Source organism: Parus major, chromosome 10, assembly GCF_001522545.3.
Source record: "Parus major isolate Abel chromosome 10, Parus_major1.1, whole genome shotgun sequence".
Taxonomy (NCBI): Eukaryota; Metazoa; Chordata; class Aves; order Passeriformes; family Paridae; genus Parus; species Parus major.
In genome coordinates this window covers 10,636,551-10,642,939 of record NC_031779.1, presented here as the reverse complement: position 1 = coordinate 10,642,939, position 6,389 = coordinate 10,636,551, and the positions used below count along the sequence as shown (strand labels likewise).

At 41.1% G+C, this 6,389-nt stretch overlaps 1 long non-coding RNA gene across 1 annotated transcript; it reads right to left on the bottom strand.

The window, feature by feature from the left end:
- Window positions 1-6,264, bottom strand: LOC107209313. Its single transcript, XR_001523535.3, has 2 exons — window positions 2,950-6,264; window positions 1-1,193 (listed from the first exon to the last, which is right to left on the bottom strand). It is a non-coding gene; the product is annotated as an uncharacterized LOC107209313 (long non-coding RNA).
- Window positions 6,265-6,389: the final 125 nt, after the last annotated feature.

The window sequence follows — 6,389 nt, the reverse complement described above, 5'->3', positions numbered from 1 at the left end:
GCATTCTTGTTAACTTTATTTTTACAGATGAAACCTATTCTAGAGAAAAAGGAAAACTTGCTTGGCTGGCACAGCCCAAAAACCACTGACCATATTCCCCAAAGGCAAATAGTTCAAAATTTCGCTTAACTTAGAAATTAAGTCAAAGAACAAACAATCTCACTGATCAAACAACACCTTCCCTTGAAAACCAGGAGTCCTCAAAAACTAACACATGCATTTTTTGACAACTCCGAGTGTTCTTGTGGGGGAGGAAGGGGAAAGAAGAACTTCAACTTCAACTGCTTGTAACACCACCCTCTATTCACATGTACCAGAACAGTGATATAAAAATGAAGGTAGGAATAGGGTGTCTTTAACAACATAATTACTAATCACAGTGTTATATGAAAGCAGTGTTGATAAGCTGCTGTCACCAGAATAAATGTAACCTCCCAGCTCCCTGTCACATACTCAATTATATTCATTTCTTGATGTTGCAAAATCTTTTTCTCTTTATTTTTTCCCCCAGATTTTATAAATGGTAACATCAAACTGAGACATGTGAATGCCCTAGCTTGTAGAAAATCAAACAACTATTTAACTATTTAGCAATATTAGATGTCAGGATAAGATAGAAAAATACATGTATCCTACAAAAACTGCATTGAAGCTTAGGAAAGCAAAATGGAGTAAAGAAAACATGAAAACATGAAAACAGAGACTCCTTCCCATGCAGAAATTGTCAGAGGATCATATTTACAGACAAGAGATTCCTAGAGCTCTGAACTTTTGTTTCATGGGAAAGACAGTCCCTTCAGCAACATAGTGCCAAAACTGGTGATCCTTGACCACACTGCAACATTCTTGTGTCAGAATCTACGTAATTTCTGTCTAAACAGCCATTTTAAAATAGGCAACCCAACTCTCTGTCAAATCACAAGCATCAGCCTTATGCCACATGTCAGATTCTTCACTGGGGATCCTGGCCACAGCAAGAAGCCAGTTCCACTTGTGTGGCCCCTCAGCTGGCAAAGCTCAGCTCACGAGCAGTAAATGTGCTTGGGCTGGTGTTTGCTTGCTTCTTGATCAGAACATTAATCACTTCTTATCATATGGAAGTTGTTTCTCTCCAGTCTCTGTACTAAATGGTGGCAGATCAGTTCTGATGTCAGGACTGAGAAGGCATTTGTAAGTTTGCCAGCAAAAGAACACTGTGGAGAAAATAAAAATAGGTCATTTATTAATTGTCAGCTACAAAGTAGGAGATTAACTTGCCATTAGGTCTTTGTGTCTACTTTCAGCCTGAGAAACAGCTCCTGCTTTTAATTAGTGCCCATTAAATCATGACTACTTGTAGGATTTAACATTATATTAAAACATAGTTGTCTTAATTTTAAGTCAAAATCACAGTAATCTAGACAAACATAGGTAGCTGAGCCTTGAGCAAGTTCATGAAGATCAATGCAAGGATTAAGAGACACTATTTATAACTCTTGGAAGCACTGCTCATGTGTTCACACAGGCCTCTGCCAAGCAGCAAGCTTTCATTGCATTATGATGCCAGCTACAAAATGCCATCCTGCTACAAAACAACTTGTGTCATTCAATTTTTATGGAGCTAAGCTGCTACATTTTGGAGGTTCTGCTTTCCTATATATGCAAGTGAGTTTCTAAGGCAAGAGAAGTCAGTAAGCAATAGACCAGATAAAGATTGTGGATTAAAAGGTGAATTAAGAGATGAATTAAAAGCTTCATGTTTGGGTCTTTTGCTAATGTTTTGTTAATGTGCTAATTTGCTGAGGGAGCATCTTAGGCCACACATAACTGCCATCCTCTAACAGTTTTAAAGCCAACCTCTTCTGTTTCTGAATTTCTTGTTAGCTGAGGGTGTAACAGGTAATAAGGGATGCTGTATTGTAAATCTCAGACTGCATGGTGCATCAGAGGCAACATAATGCAGCTCACATGGTATGCACTGGGGGTCAGGAGGCCATGTGCTGATGATCTGCTGAGGATTTGGGGGGGATTCACCAACAGCAATCATAGCATCAAAGTAGAAACCAGAGAGGAATTAGTGATCTGACCATTACATTTACAAATCTGAGTATCAGTACCTCAAAAACAGAGCTGATGTTTGTGCTACAACCTCTCTATTTACCAAACAATGATGTTAAGAGGGAAAAAAGACATGCCAGAGTAAAATTAATAGGCATTTCATTAAAAGGGAGGATTAAAATTGTACTATTTGTCTTAAACTGGAAATGGCAAGTGCAATTTCTTGTTAATTATGTGGAAATTAAGCTGCTAGCTAAATACTCTGGTAGAAGTACAGGAAATAAGGATTCTGTCTGGAACACTGCTGTGCCTCAACACATTTAACAGGGATTGAAAGGTAAATAGCTTCACAAAATAGCCACTGCTCAGTCATAAAGACATGAGGATAATAACAAATAAAATAATTTCCTCTACTTTGTTTCTTCAGCTATGCAGTAGCAGAATATTTTTAATTCTTCCCACTATATGTCAAAGTATAGCATTTTTCATAGAATCAGCCACATCAGTATTTGAAATTATATGTAAAATAGGCATGTGGTGAGTAGAATCTTCTAGGGTTTAAATAATTGGTTTTGCATTTTCAAGAGAAAAGATGTGATGAATGTTGCTGTTGCCCCTTGTTGTATGTTTTTGAAATGTGTAAATGTGCCAAATGAGAAGTGAAAGAGCCACTTCCACAATTGGAGTCCTCAAAAACTTCCTTGTCACATTTGTATCAGATGTACACATCTCTAAGCCACAATTCTGAAAAAATTCACAGAAATTCTTTGATCAGCAGGAATGTTTATGGTAACAGTGTACTGTAAGTTATAATTACTATACAGTAATAGAAATTAAAGTACAAACCATTAGTACTGTCACTAAAAACGAGAAAAGTATCACTATAATAGAGGGCACAACATACATAATTACCTTAATACTCCAGGACAGCTAGCCAGCACGGCTGAAAATGCAAAATAAAATGCTCAGATACAAGAATTACTTGTAGAAATGATAGCCAAAGAATTATTATGAATTTTAAAAATTCTGAGAATGTTGCATTCTTATGGTCAGTTTTAGAATGCAGGTGAATTGATACCACAGAAAAAAAACACCAGTTTCTCTTATTATGCCTTTTTAAAATCAACATTATATAAGCATTTTACAAGACATAAGAATAAAACTTAACCCCTGCCCTTAGCATTACTCAGATCTAAGACTGAATTTTCTGTGCATGAGTGGATCCTGTGCTCCACAAACTGAAACTGTTATCTGCAGACCCCACATCCCAACAGTACAGGCTAATGCAAGCCAGAGAGAAGATAACCATAAATACCACAAGGAAAAGCCCAAGGATACAACATTGTTTTTGTGGTTGTTATTAACGGTAGTTATTAAAAATTACACATTTGAGCAACTGTAATGCTACTGGTAATTCAGTGGTGGGAACAGTAATATGCATGTCTGTCATTCACAGCAGTGGCATGGATCAGATGTAGGCAATTTTAAGAGTCTAATTGAGCATGGAAAGGAAAATATGTCATCAAATGGCCCCAGCCAGGAAGCTTAATCAGAAACAAATCTGTGATTTACTCTGAATTATTCCCTTCCCTCCTGAAGCAGAGAAAGGATGCTCACTGCTTATGAGAACAATTGCTAATCACTGTGAAAATATCTGCCAGCTTAAAAACTCTGATCTTAACAACAAACAGCTCCTTGGAGCACACACAAAGCTGAGTTCATGTGGGGAAAAGAAGGAAAGGGAGGAGAATTTAAATCATTTCAGGAACAAATGGTTGAAAACAATACTCTTAGTAACCTAAACCTTTTTGATGGCTCTCAGAGCTGGCCCTGTTTCAGGGGCAGGGGAGGCCAGGGCCACTGGGTAGGCATTCCTGTGTCCCTGGGACACCCCTGGCATCACAGGTATCTCAGAAATCCCTGCAGTTTGATCATGGCATTCTCTGCTTCTTCTTCAGTACATGTAAACACACTTTGTCCTCTCTCTTCCTGCTGACAGGTGAAGGAACCTCAAGACTTGGAGAGAACTTCTTTCATGAATTTCCACAGAAAAAAGGCACCAGGTCAGCATGGGCTTGCTCAGGCTATTATACAGACACTGAAAATTAGCTGCTCAAATAGTGTAGACACTCCCTGACCTTCTGTTTTGCTGGCTAGAGATCAGGGCAATCTTCACAGCTACATAATATAATACTGTTGAACTTTTGTTTGCAGCCCTTGATTTGTAACCATTTTGATATGTGAGATCAAACAAAAAAAAATGTCTTCTTGAACTGCTTATATAAATATTTTTTATCCTGTACTAATTTCTGCTATATTTCCTAGACAAAACTCAAACACATCAAGAAAGCAAATAATGGGATGGCATTTTAGTGACATTCATGTGTAGCCCTTTTGGGAAAAGCATTGTGTATTATTTCTGATCTGGACTGGCAAATACAATCCTATGACATCACATTTAAAAATGGCTGTGATCCACCCACTGAGAATGCCAAAGAAAAGCTGGCTGATTTTTTTTTTTCCAAGGAAGCTAGCACAAAGATTACAAGGTGAAACAAATGTCTGAGGCTCATTGTCTACATGAAGAAAAGCTCAGTGTGAAAAGGAAATATGTTACTTAATATTTTCTTAGTTGTCACTTTCAAAACTGTTTCAATTAGCGCATTTGGCATTTAGCTGAACAGATCAGATGGACATCCTGGTCACATTTCTCCTTTTCTTTGTCCCTTGCCTTTTTTTTCCCTCATTTTCATTCTCCATTTTCTTTCTCAGACCATCACACAGGTCTTTCCAATTTTTTCCTATGTTTCATAGCCTTGCCTTCTTATTCTTATTCTGATTTCTCATCCCTGAAGCTGTCTTACACTTTTTGTCTGCCCCAGCTGACCTCCTTTACTTCTCTGGTGTACCTTTCCCTTTTTCCCCAGCCCTCTCCCATCCCCATTAACTTCTCTAGAGTGTTACCGACACTTTTTGCAAACAAGGCTCTCTCTAAGCAGAGCAGTCATGGCTTGTTGGCTCTCAGCTGACTGATTAACCTGTGAGTGAGCACAGAATGATAAGAGAAAAAAGAGAACAGTGGCGAGCAGTGGCAGAAATGCTCATTAATACCCAGGCCATCCCACCACTGAAATAAAAGGTCCCATTTAAATGAAAATTATCCATTTGTGCCCAAGGTGTCAGTGTTTCACATCTCTGTCCCTAAGCTATCAAGGGTATGTGGGTCTCTCCTTCCTTCCATTCTTTGTCCACCTTAGGACAAGAAAAGTGCAGAGATGATACCTTCATTCTTCTAACTCAGCAGTATGATTTTATTTTTAAATATAGCCTCTGTGCAAAGCTATCTGCTGCTTTCTGGTTGGTACTCTATATCTTCTGGTGCCCTTTCCCACTATAGTTTACCCTGTTGAAATTGCTTCCATCTTGCTAAAGGTTCTCAAAAACTTGTTCTGCGAAACGGACCACATTTGCTTGGTCTCAGTTTTGTCCTAATTATAAACCTGAACGCAGAGCGGTGACATGTTCTATTCCTCTTTTAGCCACACACTTCCATAAATGCTGACAAGCCGGGAGCGGTGACAAACATCTCCCAGCGCCGCCGTGGAAATCGCCGCTGTGGTTACAGCACAACCCCAGCAGATGGCAAAAGGAATCGCCTCAGTTCTGCAGCGGTTTGACACGACTGGGAAGCTGCAAACACCTTTTATTCCTTTCCCTTCTTTTTCCTAGAAGCCAGCACGGCAGTGTCCAGCCCCGGAGAGTTAATCCACCTGCCTACAGCCCTGCTCCAAGGGCGGTGAATTGCCCGAGGGCTGCGGGGCACAAGCGGCCTCTCTGCTTTGACTTCTCCAAGTTAAAACACGGAATGTCCAGACACACGGTACGTGTGTGAGGACTGCGAGCTGTACGTGCCTTAAAGCCGCCGATGTCTCAGCTTCACTTCACAAGTATCTAAAACAGTTCACCAGCCCTTGTTCTCCCTGTTACCACAACGAAACGGGCTCTGTGAAAGTGAATTTGCACTTCGCCTTCCTAAGCACGATCGATGCAATTTATTCGCTGCCACGGGTAGCGTTATCAGCTCCGCGCCTGCCGCGGCGCTCTGTGCCCTGCCCGTCCGCGTGTTCCCTCTCCGCGGCTCTGGCAGCGCATTCCCTGTGCACGGCCGGTCCCAGACGCCTTGACGGGGCTGGCGAGTGGCACAGTCCCGAGGTACATCCCGAGGTACATCCCTTATCAGCTCCGCGCCTGCCGCGGCTCTGTGCCCTCTGCCCGTCCGCGTGTTCCCTCTCCGCGGCTCTGGCAGCGCATTCCCTGTGCACGGCCGGTCCCAGACGCCTTGACGGGGCTGG